Raw genomic sequence first — 16,484 nt, 5'->3', positions numbered from 1 at the left:
ATGTACATTAACTTTTTTTAATACATCTATCTAATATTATAGCTATGATGAATCTCGTTTGAATTTTTCAAGCTCGATAAATAAAGCTTAAATAACAAGTACTGTGTAAAATGTTGATACCTTGATCAATAAGTTATCCCGTTATTATAATAGTATTGTAATATATAAAATGTGTAGTCTTTCTTTGCTCAAAATATAATCTAGAAAATACAATTAATATCAAATTTGGGATGTAACAATATTCATGTCTTGTGCATTTTTATTTATTATTTTTTACTTTCTTGAAAGAAGAAAGTAGAAGCTTGCAACTCCAAGAACACACTCTTTTCTTTTGGAGGCTGCAAAGCTAAGATAAAAATGTGATTTTAGTTATTTAAAATACTCCCTTGTCTAGTATTTTAATAATACATTTTTACTTTTACTTGTCACTTTTAGCATATTTTGATCTTTTCTTTTTTGCGCGGATTGCCCTTTATTTGGGGTGGTCTTTAATTTTTGTCCTTCAAATTGGTGGTCTTTAAATTTTACCCCTCGCCTAACACCCCAAGGTTGTGGGTTCAAACCCCAGCTCAGTTAAAAAAAAATAAAAAATTGCAAGGCAGAATTTTGCAAATCGCCGAAAGCAATCGCACACGAGCCGAAATTTCTACCCGTGCAAGTGCACTTTCGAAGGAGAATTTCTACCTTAAGTTAATTTGCGGGCGGGCGAGGCAATTTAAAGACCACCATTTTGAGGGATAAAAATTAAAGACGACCCCCAGCGAAGGGCAATCCTACAAATTGCCCTATTTAGATAAGACAGATTTTTTCATATTTTACTCATAATATTAATTACTCATTTCAAATCATTTTTAAGTTCATTAAATATGCATCAATTAATATGGATATCATGATAAATAATGCAATCTGCTTATTATTTTTCGAGGTGTGTGCATAGTCGACAAGTAAAAATAAACGGAGGGAGTAGTTAGTATTACTAGTTTTGTCATTCCCATGTAAAAGAAAATAATTAAGTGGAGAGGATTACATTTAAACTGTCAACGTTACAATTAGGATAGCCCATGCAATAGGAGTATTAGTAGGCCCAAATTATTGAAGTATATTTTAGCGTTATTTTGTTAAAAGTTCTCATAAGTTAGCAGGGAGAATTTGTCTCGTCGGGCAAAGGCATTAATGTATGAATTGGTAGGGACTAGGGATCTAGTAGCTCAGTTGGTTGGCTACCTGAAATTTCACCTTATTGGTGAGGGTTCGAATCCCGTCAATCCTCACGTTATAATTCCCTCCCCCATTTCTCCTATCTCCTATTTAAAAAAAAATGTATGAATTGAAATATTATTTCTTAAACTTTGTGCCTAGTCAAACTAAGAAGCTTAAATTGGGATAGAGGGAGTAGTAAATACTGTGATTTATAGTAATTGACAGAGAAAGTAATGAAGATGATCTTGAAGAGAATTGTGTATGAAACGATTATTTCTCATAATGGTATATCAAGGTATACAATGTATATATAGGACCAGATAAGAGAATAACTAACTCCTAACCTCTCTTCTAACTATAAAATGGAAGTTAGTTATTTAACTACTTTTGGACTAAGTTACAGAACTGCCCTTACTACTCAATTAACTTCTAACTGCTTTTGTATATCAACACTCCCCCTCAAGCTAGGAGGGGAGAAAATATTGCGAATTCCTAGCTTGGACAGTAGGTACTCATGTTGCACTCGACTTAGTCCTTTTGTAAAGATACTGGCAGGCTGGTTCTGAGTAGAAATATACTTGATGTCAATCAGTCCTTGTTGCAGCTTTTCTCTAACAAAGTGACAATCAATCTCTATGCACTTAGTCCTCTCATGATATACAGGATTAGCAGCTATTTGGATAGCTGCTTTGCTATCACTATAAACTTCAATAGGTAGACTGAAATCTGCATCTATATCTTTCAAAATCTCAGTCAGCCAAACCAGTTCTGATATAGTAGTTGCCAAACTTCTGTATTCTGATTCTGCTGAGCTCCTAGAAACTGTTGTTTATTTCTTAGTCTTCCAAGATACAAGTGAATCTCCAACTTTGATAATAAAACCTATCACAGACTTTCTAGTAATGGGACAAGCAGCTCAGTCTGCATCACAGTAGGCTGACACTTTTCTGTTTGAATTGCTTGATAATAGAACACCTTGTCCAGGCTGTTTATTTACTTACTTCACAATCCTTAAAGCAGTATCCATATGTGACTTCTTTGGAAGTTGTAAGAACTGACTCAATGTTTGTACTCCAAATGCAATATCTGGCCTGATCATGGTTAAATAGAGCAACTTACCAATCAATTTTTGATATGCAACTTGATCAGGTACAGGATCTTCCACCACCTGTTGTTGTTTTTGACTTATTGCCTCATCATATATTTTTGTTGTCAACTTGCCATTGATATCTATAAATGTCCCTTCTGGTTTTGATGCAGACAAGCTAGTTTCAGAAATAAGCTCAAGAGCATATTTCCTCTGATGCATAACAATTCCCATCTTTGACCTTGCAAATTCAATCCCTAAAACATACTTAAGTTCTCCCAAGTCTTTCATCTTGAAAGCATCTTGGAGGTCCAGTTTAATATCTTCAACTATCTTCAAGGAACTTCCTGTGATCAACATATCATCAACATACACTAACACCACAGTTGTACCTTCATTAGATTTCCTCACAAATAGTGAGTAGTCATGTTGACTTTGCTTAAACTGTAACTTGAGCAAGGCCTCAGTGAGCTTTGCACTCCATTGCCTAGGGGGTTGTTTGAGTCCATACAAGGACTTAACCAGTCTACATACTTTCTCCCCTCGACTGGTGAAACCTTATGGAAGGGACATATATATTTCATCCAATAAATCACCTTTTAGAAAGGCATTGGTGAAACCTTATGGAAGGGACATATATATTTCATCCAATAAATCACCTTTTAGAAAGGCATTGTACACATCCATTTAATGGATGTGCCAATGTCTAGATGCAGCATTAATAGTATGGTCCTGGCAGTGACCATTTTAACCACCGGAGAGAAAGTTTCCTTGTAGTTTATTCCTTCATTTTGACTATAACCTTTGGCTACAAGTCTTGCTTTAAATCTTTCCACCTCACTAGTTGATTTGTACTTGATCATATAGATCCACTTGCACCCTATGGGAATTTTTCCTTCTCGTAAATCAACCACCTCCCAAGTCCGATTACTTTGTAGTGCTTAAATCTCTTATTCCATTGCTTCTACCCATCTTGGATCTTTGACAGCTTCATGATAAGTTGTAGGTTCTATAAGATTTGAAGAAGCAACTGTGTAGGCTTGATATGACTCAGATAGATGATCATATGCTATGTAACTGCACATGGGACATAGCATATTCTCATTAATATTCAAGGACACAAAGTCCTTCATACAGATTGGTACTTGTCTGCCCTTTCCTGACCTTCTCACATGATATGATACCAATGGGCACCACTCCTTCAAGGCCATTCACTCGTAGCCAAGCCAAGGAGCTCTAAGACTTGCAAGTGATGTTTATGAAGAGAGGGGCATTAGAGGCGCTTGAATAACACCTCTCAAGAGTGTATAAGGTGTGGATGATTGTTTGGGAGGATGTTGAAGATGAAGGCATAAGAAGGGAAGCCATAAAAAGTGACTAGAATTGCAAATGGCCAAAGAAGAGCCAATGTTGGCTATTTTCGGCCAACTTGAGGCTAATTTTGCAAAAGGTCTCTTTTGGGTCTTAGTTGTAAAAGACAAGACTATATATAGTTGTCTTAGTCATTTCATTACTTTCTTAGCTTGATTATTGAAGAAAAACGAGTGATAGTTTGTTTAGTTAGTTAATTAGAGATTATCTTAGTGATTAGTTGTGTGGATCTTTGGTTGGTACTCTAAAACTCTTATCCTTGATTTTCTACATTGAATTACTCATTTGTGGATTCATTGAGTCTTCCTTATTGATTATCAATTCATATAGGTTCATTAGTATGAATCAATTAGGAGGATTTAGGTTTAACATACCTAAATTTTCCTATAATTCCTTTACCAATTGGGTCTTGCTTTTATCTTAATTCCTTGCATTTTAATTCCTTTTGAATTTCTACAGTTTCCATTAGGAATCTTTATCATTTGGTATCAAGAGTTTGGTAGAAGAATTGTTCCATCAATTCTTCATCCTTGTTTCTACCAAAAAAAAAAAATCAAAAAAAAATAGAGAAAATTCGAAATTCTTCAAAAACCCTAAAAAAAAATTGTGTTTGTTTCATTGATTTGACACTAGATTCTTGTTCCCTAGTGCTTTTTGAGTCAAATTTCAAAATTTCAAGTCAATTGGATCATTTTTATGTCATCCACCATTAATGGAGTTTGAAGGTGGAAGAACTTGAAGGTGGTCTTAAAAAAGAAGAGGAAGTTAGGGCTTGGAAATTATTGGGTTTGTTTCCACTAGTGGAGGGGAGCTAGATTCGAAATTTGGGAATTTTTGGAGTTGATTTGAAGGTGATTGGCAATTTAAAGTTCTTGATGTTCTTGAAGAACTTCAAATCTTCATAGGAAAGAAAACCCCAAAAGGTGTGTTTAATCCAAAAAGTGTTCAAGTCAAAGGTGTTTGTTGGGCCAAAAGAAAAAAAAAGAAAAAAAAATTATATATATATATATAAAGACAGTAGAAGAACTAAAAGAAATTATTCTTTCATGAGTAGACCGACTTTCGCCAAGAAGAAGCCTCAAAAGTAATAGAAAAATCTATACCTTTACCACAAGACTATAGTCTACCTAACGCTAAATCTGATCAAATAATACTAAAACAAAATATTGCTATACTCTCATTATTATTAGAAATAAGTAAGAAAGTAGAACAGATAATAGTACCAAGGTTAGAATTGATAAGCGAACACCCACAATTGATAAGTGACCAACAAAAAGAAAAAGTTCATATAGAAACCCCAAAGAATAAAGAAGTCTTTCTTGTCCTTGCCTTTCTGATCCTCCTTCGTTTCTTGATCTAATTGGAAAAAGGTCAATTTTTGTAGTTTTCTAATTATTTTGGCTTTTTCTTTTTGAGGTGTTATTTCTACCTTCTTTAATTGTTCTATTAATTCTTTTCAATTCTCTAATATCACTAGTTAATACTTCTACTTGTTGTGTAATTTGAGTTACTAACTGGGTTGTCTTTATTTCTATTTCTATTGGTTTTTCCGTAATAACTTTAACTAACTTTTCTATTTCAGTCTTCGTAGGTAATTTTTCTAAACTAAATTTGTTATTTAAAATCTGAATTTTTCTATCTAGTTCTAATTCTTGTGATTTTAGATAATCAAAATTCTGTTGTAATTTTCCTAACGATGTCTTTTGCTTAGTTTGTGAAGATTCTATTACGTCTAATATTCTGATAATGTCTTTATTATTTTCTTGAGTTTTTTCACTAAAATTTATGACTAAATCTACTGGTGTATTAAATTGTTTGTCTTCACAATGTCATATATGTTCTCCGTTACTAAAATTACACTTTATAATACTATGATATTTTAATGCTCTATATTTCTTTTCTGGGTATATTCTTAAGTCTAAATATTCTAAATTTTTGAATGTATCTATTTTATCTAAAATTGTTTATTATCCTAAAAGAATTCTTATTTTACAAACTTTCTTTTGATTTTCGATGATGGTTGTGAGTCTTTCTATATCGTCTCTTATGCCCTGTAATTCCCACGTTATAGCAGAAATTGTGTCTTCGTTAATCAGGCTTTGTAACAGTCTATTTTCTATTATTGATGATAGTGTTTCTGTATTTATTACTTCTAAATATGCACTTAAAGCTTTTTGAACTTTTCTATATTCTCGTCTTCTTTCTATATCTCTATATAAATACCAATAGTTAATAGCTATTTGTCTAGCGAAGGGCTGTGTTTTCATATAAAGGGGGCTAGTACTGGTTAAATCGCCTTTGCCTTTGTTTCTGAGAGGATTCTCCAGATCTTATGTATCTTAGTAGTTTATATTCTAATCCTGATATTATATCTATTAATTCGTGTAATCTTGGCTTATTTTCTTTAGAATTACTTAATCTAATATATTCTGGGTATAACCTATTTAATTCTTTTTTAACTTCTAGATAATGATCTTGCATATATTTAACCTAAAGGAATGAACTTCACTTTGCTTTCTATATATCTAATATATTCTTCTGCTCTAAATATTTCGTCGTTTGTAAACTGTATTTTTCAAAGGAGGTTATTCCTAAAACTTAGAATATTTGTGTTAGTTTCTAGAGCTTCTCTGTGTACTGTTTCTAGGTATTTAACTTGCTTAGTAAGAAATCTTAGTAGTTTTCTGATTTTTCCTAGTTTTTGTCAGGTAAGGTGTATCATACGATAATGAAAACTTATATATTTACTAAAACTATGTTGTCTCATAGAAATTTGTCTCATAGTAGTTGATGGTCTTTGTTATCTGGTATTTGAAAGGTCTTTCATCAAAAATACGATTCCTTATACTCCAAAAATCTTTCAGCCCGATACCAAAGTGAGAGGGGGTTAAGTTTTAATAGTTGCTAGTCCCTCAAATTTAGTAAAATTTGAAGGAAAAAAAAAGTGGAGAAGGGCCCAACTGACGTCAGCACGTCAGCCCCTGCGCAAGGCCCACTCTCAGCCTGAGAGTGCGTGAGGGCCAACTTCAGAGGCTATTTTCCTTTGTTTTTTGCCCTGTTTTGAACAAATTCCTCCCCTGTTTTTTCTGATCCAGCCCAAAAAATTTAATTTTTTTTTCTTTCTGCTTCAAGATTTCTCTTCTTCTAATTTCCTTTCCTTGATTCTTCAAACTAATTAACAATTAGTATTTGTTCTTACTTGATTGTTAAATTAGTTCTTGAGTCCAAATTTTATTTCGTACCAATTTCTTCAAGCTTTTCTCATTTTATTTCGTTGAACGTTTATTGGCTCTTGTCCATTTGTTTTGAGTCGTCCGTCATTCCTAACACAAGAATTCATTCTTCCACAGAGCTTAGCAATCATGAGGCTTGATTGGACAATTGGTTTTCATTCCCAACCTTGGACGAAGAACTAGGTTGAGTGGTAAGCTTTGAGAGTTAAATACGAGTGACGTGAGGAACTTTATTACTAATATTGTTCGTTGAGTTTTGTAGGTACCATGACTAATTCTGAAGGACAATCTCATGATGGAGAGGACTCAATGACTCTCTTACTTAGGGAGTTTGCAAGGATGACCAGGGAGATGAGTGCAATGAGGGCGGATGTGGGAAGTATCAATGTTAGGTTGACGAATGTGGAGCAAACTAGTAGGTTGGGCACTCCCCAATCAAAAGATGGGGATGTGAATGTTGGAGATGACGTGAGTAGGAACCCTAACACCTTACCGACCACAAACCTGGGACAAATGCGTGCGTTATACTATTCCCAAGCTAACCTCAATCCTTCCTCATCCATTCCACACCCGACTAATCCAAATACCGACGCCTCGGGATATGTGAGGAGAACCAACCCCCTTAACCAACCCCAATTATACCAACACCCTTAAGAGGAACGTCCACCACACGTGACCCCAAGAGTCACTCCACTAATTTTTTCCCACACAAACCCAAATGCACCAACACTACAAAACTTTACCCCGGAACCATTTCCAATCCACTACCACAATCCCACTTATGAAGAAGAAGTTGAGGTGTATGAGTGGGAGAGATGGTGGGAGGAGCCACGGTATGGTGGGAAACATGGGTATGATGCCCAAAGGAGAGGAGGGAGATGAGGAGGTTTTGGTAGACCCTATGAGGAGTGAGGTAGGTGTAAAGGTCATGATAACCGTGCTAGATGGCAAGGACATGATGACCGGGCAAGATGGAAAGGGTATGAAGATAGGGGAGGTCAAGACCGCAATTTGCATACTGTCAAGGTGGAACTTTCTAAGTTCAAAGGTGGGAGTGACCTGAAGGATATCTTAGAATGGAAATTGCAAAGCGAGAGGATCTTCCTTACTAACAACATCTCGGATGCGTTGAAAGCAAAGTATGCCCTCACCCAATTTAAGGGGTATGCATCCACTTTGTGGGAAACCAAAAAACGTGAGAGAGCTCAACGACATATATTTGATGTGCCAACTTGGAAAGAGTTGATTGAGCTCATGGAAGCAAGATATGCGTCACTCCCCAACCTTTGTAAGGCGTAACCGACACCCGGCACCTTACTGGCCGAGCGTTCCAAGCTGTAACTTACACTCACTATGTCTCGAATGGCAAAATAAGGCCAAGGAGGCTAACTTATGAATATAATGTCATACATATGTATTTGTACAATGGTCCCACGATGCCAAGATAACTACTGACGAAACATAACCAGGCTATATACAAGAAACTGTCTGCAAAGTCTCTATAAACATGACTGAAGTATACAAGTCGGGACAGGGCCCCCGACATACCCGTAACACACAAAAGTACATATACAAACCCAGAATTGGAAATGCTCCAGGAAGAAGTGGAGCCCGCCAATCAAGACTAGTACCTGGAGGTAGCCTACTGTGGAAGGTCCTCGTCTCGTCTGTCTATACCTGCGGGCATGAACGCAGCGTCCACAAGAAAGGACGTTAGTATGAATAGTGTACCGAGTATGTAAGGCGAAATGTAACATAATAAACATATACTATAAAGAAGAAGGATAAGAATCAACCTGACACTTCTGAGCTACCGATGTAAATCTAGGATACATATATATACCTCTTCATATTCTTGCAATCTCCACTATGTCTATGTATCCTACCATGGCCCTGGTTAGCTTACTATCATGACGTTAGCCAAACATATGTTGCGGCGTGCAACCCGATCCATGTATAATGCGTGTTTCTCTATACTCTCATATGCTTAACTACATCTATATACAATACTGTTGTCACGACCTGCCTAGAGGGCCGTGACAGGTACCCGGAACTAGCTACCGAGCACCGTACATCATACCACTATCGTCTTAACCTGTACACATATATGCTCCATAAAACATGTACACATATCCACAAATATAAGCCCTCACGGCAGCAAAAGAATAATATGCAAAATATACATCAAGAGTCACATAGCCTCCGTTACCCACATACAAGTATCTACGAGCCTCTAACTGAAACTCTAAATATCATGAAGATGGGACAGGACCCCATCACATCTAGTTATATACACAAAAGAATATATCAGAGACAACACCTCCGGCCTATGGAAGTGCTCCGGCGCAAGCGGATCTAACTCCTAGGAAGCTGGGTCGTCTCCCTGTCTACCTGTGGGCATGAGCACAGCATCCAAAGGAAGAGGATGTCAGTACGAACAATGTACTGAGTATGTAAGGCATGCATCATAAAGTAACAGGAGAACAAGAAGATAAAATAAAGATGAGAAGATAACTGGTGACTGCTTGCCTCTTAAGGCGGAGCCATGCATGCATACGCGTAAACACCGTAACATGTATTGCTACGGAACGTGCAGCCCGATCCATATATCATCATATATCAATATATTGTCGTGGAACGTACGGCCCGATCCAACACCCATATAGCCCGCGTCCGGGATGATATCATAATAGGCCAGCTGATCAGGTGGCTATGCATCTATAGCGCCTCACCTTTCCCCATATCCCCTATATACATATACATATCATATATACATATAATATACGTAGCATGCATGAGAGCCCAAATAAAAGTGCGCTCGCTCGGAGTGACGTAAGGTCGTAACCCTCCGAGTACATTATGGCGTCATCATCATCATTGGTCGTGTCCTGGGTAATCCATGACATAAACTGAGGCCATATGTTATATAGCTCAGACATAAGCTGAAGCCATATGCTTTATAGCCTGGGGCCATATGTTATATAGCTCGCTCGGACACAAGCTGAGGCCATATGCTTTATAGCCCACTCAGTCACGTCATGAAATCATTTAGAATTTTAGGCTTGGAAACCTTTCGAATTGGAGTCGTCATAAGATCCTTCAGAAACTATGGACTTTTGGCATTTCTAGGAGTAGAAATATGATGAATGTCATGTATGGAGTCAAAGTATAAGGGTCATGCCTTTGAGAGGAAAAGGGGATGGCCTTACATACCTTTGTATCTCCTTAACGACGTCGATTAAAAGCTCTCCTTTCGACTTACGATTCTACATACAAAGGGATTCGTACAAAGGTTAGATTGTTGAAGGTATGCTTAAGCTTAAACTAGAGCGGATAAGGCTAACGAAAATTGAGCAGCATTTCGTTTGTTTCGACAACTTTTCTCATATAACCAAACAGCTCCCAAACAACGCAACGACATCCATAATGTTATAATACACAAATTCCCTCAAGTTAAATGTTATTCAATTTCCAAACTCATTTCCGGAATTTCCCATAACTATAACTATAATACAACTTCATGCTCATCATTCACATAATACTTCCTCGACATCATTAACACCATTTATACTAAAATTATACTTGTATCATACCATGAATCACAATTCAACTACCCTTCTAACCAACATACCATTATTTGTATACTCAAGTTCATATTCACTACTTGTTTCTAATTCAAGTTCTTTAACTACTCAACACCCTTACTAACATGAAACAATTGTAATACTCACCTTTGGTTATGTAGAGATGGTCTTCGAACGAGAATACTTCACTTGAGAAGAACTCCGCTTCAATACCGAAGAGATTCTCAACTTCTATCTACCCTTGGGAAGCATTCACACCCTTAATCCCACCAACTTTTAGTGCTTGATCCTTGATTTCCTTTCTTAGATATGTATTAAGGTGTTGGGAAGAGGGTTCTAGAGGTTTTTGGAAGTTTGGAGAGGTGAAAAATGAGAAAAAGAAGAGAAAACCGTGTATATATAAAAATAAAGCTCGGACCCGACCCGAAATATACGGTCCACTATACGGACCGTATAATTTATACGGTCTGTACATTGGATCGTATGTTTCCTCCAGAAGACCACCCCTCACTGGAAGGGTTCTACGGCCAGATATACGGGCCGTGTAAAATATACGGTCCGTATATACGGCCGTATAATCCCCAGTTTTTTCGATTCCGTTCTCGTCGCTTCGTTTGATCTCGAATCCTTATGGAACCTTCTTGGTACTCGTGCAACACCTCCTTAACGATCTAACGGACATTATAACTCGTCCTCGAGACCTTACTAAACATTCTTTAATTCAACACCCATGAAATCCTTCCCAAACATAACGTATACTCCACTTCTTTTTGACGAATCTAGTCTCACCAAGCTCTATAACCCAAAAGTCTTAGCGTATATGCATTAAGGCTGCCAATCACCCTCTTGTGGTCATGAAGGTCTCGTGTCCGACTTAACTAACGTTAGTCTATTCGCGACGCAACGACGTGAAATTGCCGAGGCGTAACAACTGTGGCTCTGAACCACTTATCATCCTGGTACTATCTGCCCAACTGATCAGTGGTAACTGCCCGACCGGCTGTAGCACGGTGCTAACTGCCCGTCCAATTATCGCCCGACGGTAGAGCGCAACTGCCCGACTGATCAGTGGTAACTGCCCAACCGGGCGTAGCTCGGTGGTAATAACTGCCCAACCAACCATAGCATGGTAGTAACTACATAGCTGCCCAACTGGTCGTAGACCAGTGGTAAATACAATCAACATCATGACCCGGTCTCACGAGTAATCTCTATGCACTTCTCATGGTCATCACTAGTCTGTTATTGCGTACATGACCACATAAGACTTGTAAGCACAGTTCTGGGCCATTAGGACTTCTTCCCGCTTAACTAAACATTAACCAAAGCCTAAGATACATCATAAGCCTCTCTTCTAGCATCAAATACCTCATTAGGGATCCTTTACTAGCACTCTATTCATGTCCTACAAAACATTCCTTAAATATACATTCTTAAATTCATCGGAGTGACGTAAGGTCGGTAAACCTCTGATTTATATTATGAAACAATCATCATGAACATATCTCACCTAAAATCATAAGATGAGATCAACATCAGTGAATAACACCAATGGCCATGAAGCACGTTCAATGATATCACAAGAACATCGGGAACTATAAGTTTTGGTATTTTAGAAATAGGGTTATTGAGGATATCATATATAGGTTCACAATAAAGGAATCATGCCTTAAGAAAGAAAGGTTTAGCCTTACATACCTGGAAACTCAGTTCTCAACTTTCCAACCTACCTCCCGTCTTGCAATCTACTTATGATCGTTCGTAGTCTCATAATCTACATATAAAATCATTCATACTATTGTTAGGATCACCATCATACACTTGTCTCAAGCCTTTAATTAAAATCCTTTTAGGATCTGTCGAAATTCGGGCAGCATCTCCCCTATTTATATGTCTAGTCTGAAATCACAATTCAGCAACCAACAACAACAACAATACCAACGTCAACAGCAATATTACCAATACCAATATTCCATAAACATCCCACACGATGTTTTATCCAATTTCTCAACTCATAAATTCATTATACGATCATTTAATAACTTTTCTTCGGTAAATAAGCTTAAATCAATATTTATAAAGGAAGATTCATACCTCACTTCCACTAGAACCGCAATATCCTCAATATTCACCTTGAATCCAAGTCAAGTTTGTCCGCAATACGATATTATAATCACAACTATACGCTGTCCGGACCTAAATCCGGAGATTTCACTTAAGTTGCGCTAAAATTTGATAAATGGAAGTTAGGGGAACTCTCCAAAATATTTTGGAACTTTTAGGGGGTATTTGGTCTGAAAATAAGGGGGTAAACCCCCTTTTATACTTGGCTAGAGTCGGTTAGCACCGACTCAAAAATTGCTCAGTGTGATCGCGCTGCCTTGTGGTGCGTTCGCGCTGAATTGCTGGGTTCTTCTCTGCGTGTTCGCGCCACCTTCTGGCGCGTTCGCGCGCGAGGTTAATTCCCTGCTCTGATAGCCCATCTTAAAATGCTCATAATTCTCTATTCCGACGTCGGATCGACGCACGGTTTGTTGTGTTGGAAGCTACACTTCATGAACTTCACTTTAAGCTTTTGCTTTGCTTCAAAACTTCATATATACTAAAAGATATTCTTTCTCCAAGTTTGGCCAAAATTGCCCTTCATAGGGTTGTCTGCAAACCATGTCTAGCAGAGTCTTATTTATAGTGTGCAGTGCACCACACTTATATACAGGAGGCTGCAAGACATTTAGAAAGATTTTCTTTCTTTCCTATCTTATATCGTATGATAGAACCATGTTATGAGGATTCTCTTTTTCATGATCATATGTTACGAAGAGAAAAGCAACAGCGGCCCAGAAGAGCAAGGTAGTGGCCGGAAGAAGGATTGAGCGGGAGCCACCAGTCGATTTAGAGGAAGGCGAGGCCCAGAATGAAGTTCCCTCCCGGACCTCTTATACCTCAACTGCTCCAGAGGGGCATACAGGAACCCCAGTTCCCCCACCTGATGCCTCGAGTCAGGAGGTACGAGAGGTCATTCAGTTATTGACTCAGATAGTAGCCGCTCAGGACTAGCGGCAGGGTACAGGTTACGGTGATAGAGCCGTTAGTGTCAGAGTTCGAGACTTTCTTAATTAAGATCCTCTAGAGTTCTTTGGGTCAAAACCAAAGGAGGACCCATAGAATTTTATAGACGAAATGTTGAGAACGTTGCGAGTGATGCGTCGCCGGATCTTAGGAGTCGGTAGAGTTAGCTTTATAGATTGTGTGTGGATATGAATTAGTATAATGCTTGGATGTCTTCCAGAGAGGCTAATGCACCTCCACCCGTGTGGCAATAGTTCGTACATGCCTTTCATCGACACTATTTGCCACCAGAGGTCCATCGGGCGAGAGTAGACAGATTCTTGACTCTTAGGCAAGGGAACCAAAGTGTGCGGGAGTATAGTCTCTAGTTCAACTCTATAGTCTCCAATTCAACTTTTTGGCCAGATTTGCTCCCACTATTGTAGCAGAAATGGAAGATCGAGTGCACCAGTTTGTGGCAGGACTCGAGCCGCATTTGATTAATGAATGCTCCACAACTGCTTTACTTGATGGGGTGGACATCGCCCGTATCCAGACATACTCTCCGAATCTAGAAGATCAAATAAGAAGGCAGTCTGAGGATTTGAATGAAGGTCTGCTTAAGAGAGCTAGATCTTCTACTCATTTAGAGGATGTCGGGGGTAGTTTTAGGTCCCCACTTTCAGCTATTAGTATTCCTTCACCGTCACGGAGGTCGCGTTATGAGAGGCTTTCTTATTCTGAGTCAGGTCGGGAGTCGAGGGCTTTGAGTTTTCAGTACCGGAGAGATTAAGTGTGGATGAGGATGCCCCCTCCACGATGCGGTCAGTGTGGTAGAGCCTATTCTGGACGATGTCGTCAAGGCTCTGATGTATGTTATACATGTGGGGTTTCATGTCTCTATGAGTGGCTCGTTATGCCATTCGGCCTAACCAATGCACCTAGCACTTTTATAAGGTTGATGAATCATGTCTTGAAGCCCTTTATCAATAAATTTGTGGTTGTCTATTTTGATGACATTCTTATGTATAGTAAAACAATATAGGAACATGTAGTCCATTTGAGACAAGTGTTTGATGTCTTATTGCGTGAAAAGTTGTTTGCTAATCTTAAGAAGTGTTCCTTTGGGGTTGATAAAGTGTTATTCTTGGGTTTTGTTATGAGCGTGAATGGTGTGGAAGTTGATGAAGAAAAGGTGGAGTCCATTAGAGCTTCAGCAACTCCTAAAAATGCAACCGATGTTAGGAGTTTCCATGGGTTGGCAAGTTTCTATAGGCGATTTGTGAAGGGATTTAGTACTATTTCCTCTCCTTTAACCGAATTGATCAAAAAAAAAAGTTCCTTTTGTTTGGGGAGATGACCAAGAAAAGGCTTTTCAAGAGTTGAAGTCCATATTGATTTCGTCACCATTGTTGCAATTGCCCAATTTTGAGAAGACATTTGAAGTTGAGTGTGATGCTTCCGGGGTTGGTATATGTGGCACCCGAGCTTAGGAGGAAAGTCCCACATCGGCATAACATATGAGAGGTCTTTGGGCATATAAGTAAGCATGCCTTACCTCCTAGTGACGCGTTTTAAGGCCGTGCGGGCCTATGCCTAAAGCGGACAATATCACTAGTGGGCTGGGCTATTACAGATGGTATCAGAGCCACTCCTGTATCAGCCTTGTCGATGGTGGGCCAGAGTTCAACTGAGTTTAGGCCATGTGATGGGGCAAACCTCAGTGAGGATGCTGAGTCCATAAAAGGGTGTCTATGTGACACCCTAACTTAGGAGGAAAGTCCCACATCGGCATAATATAGAAGAGGTGTTGGGTATATAAGTAAGTATGCCTTACCTCCTAGTGACGCGTTTTAAAGCTGTGCGGGCCTAGGCCCAAAGTGGACAATATCACTAGTGGGTTGGGTTGTTACAGTATAGGTGAAGTATTGATACAAGAGGCCAATCCATTGGCTTACTTTAGTGAAAAGCTAAAGGGGGCTTCTCTGAATTACTCTACTTATGACAAGGAGTTGTATGCACTTGTAAAGGTATTGACTCATTGGCAACATTATTTGTGGCACAAAGAATTTGTGATTCGTTCGGATCATGAGTCCTTGAAGCATTTGAAGAGCCAATCCAAACTCAACAAGAGACATGCAAAATGGGTTGAACTTATTGAAACATTTCCTTATGTGATCCATTACAAGAACGGTAACGAAAATGTGGTGGCGGATGCTTTGTCTAGAAGGTATGTTTTGCTAAATACTATGACTTCTAGAATGATGGGATTTGAAAGCCTCAAGAGGTTCTATTCTCAAGATCCCGATTTCGAAGAACTTTATGAGGAGTTGACTCAAGGGAAGAGAGTTGACCGATACCAACTTGTTAATGGGTTCTTGTTCAAAGATGGTAGAGTGTGTGTTCCTATGAGTTCATGGAGAGAGCTTTTTGTCAAAGAAGCTCATAGTGGTGGAATGATGGGGCACTTTGGAGTTTCCAAAACACTTGACATCCTCAATGAACAATTCTATTGGCCCAAAATGAAGCATGATGTGGAGAAGCTTTGTGGACAATGCTTGGAGTGAAAGCAAGCAAAATCAAAGACTCGTCCCGAAGGTATGTATTCTCCCCTTCCCACTCCTATTGGTCCTTGGATTGACATTTCTATGGATTTTATGTTGGGCCTCCCAAGAACCAAAAGGGGTCATGATAGCATCTTTGTTGTGGTTGATAGGTTTTAAAAAATGTCTCATTTTATACCATGCCATAAATGTGATGATGCATGTCATGTTGCTTCTTTGTTTGTGAATCATGTGCTTAAATTGCATGGAGTGCCTCGCACTATTGTTAATGATAGAGACTCCAATTTTCTTAGCCATTTTTGGAAGAGTCTGTGGGGTACACTTGGCACCAAGCTCATGTTCTATACTTCTGCCACCCTTAAATGGATGGTCAAATCGAAATAGTGAATAGGACTCT

This window comes from Lycium ferocissimum, chromosome 7 (genome assembly GCF_029784015.1).
Source record: "Lycium ferocissimum isolate CSIRO_LF1 chromosome 7, AGI_CSIRO_Lferr_CH_V1, whole genome shotgun sequence".
NCBI lineage: Eukaryota > Viridiplantae > Streptophyta > Magnoliopsida > Solanales > Solanaceae > Lycium > Lycium ferocissimum.
Note: the sequence above shows the minus strand (reverse complement) of the source record.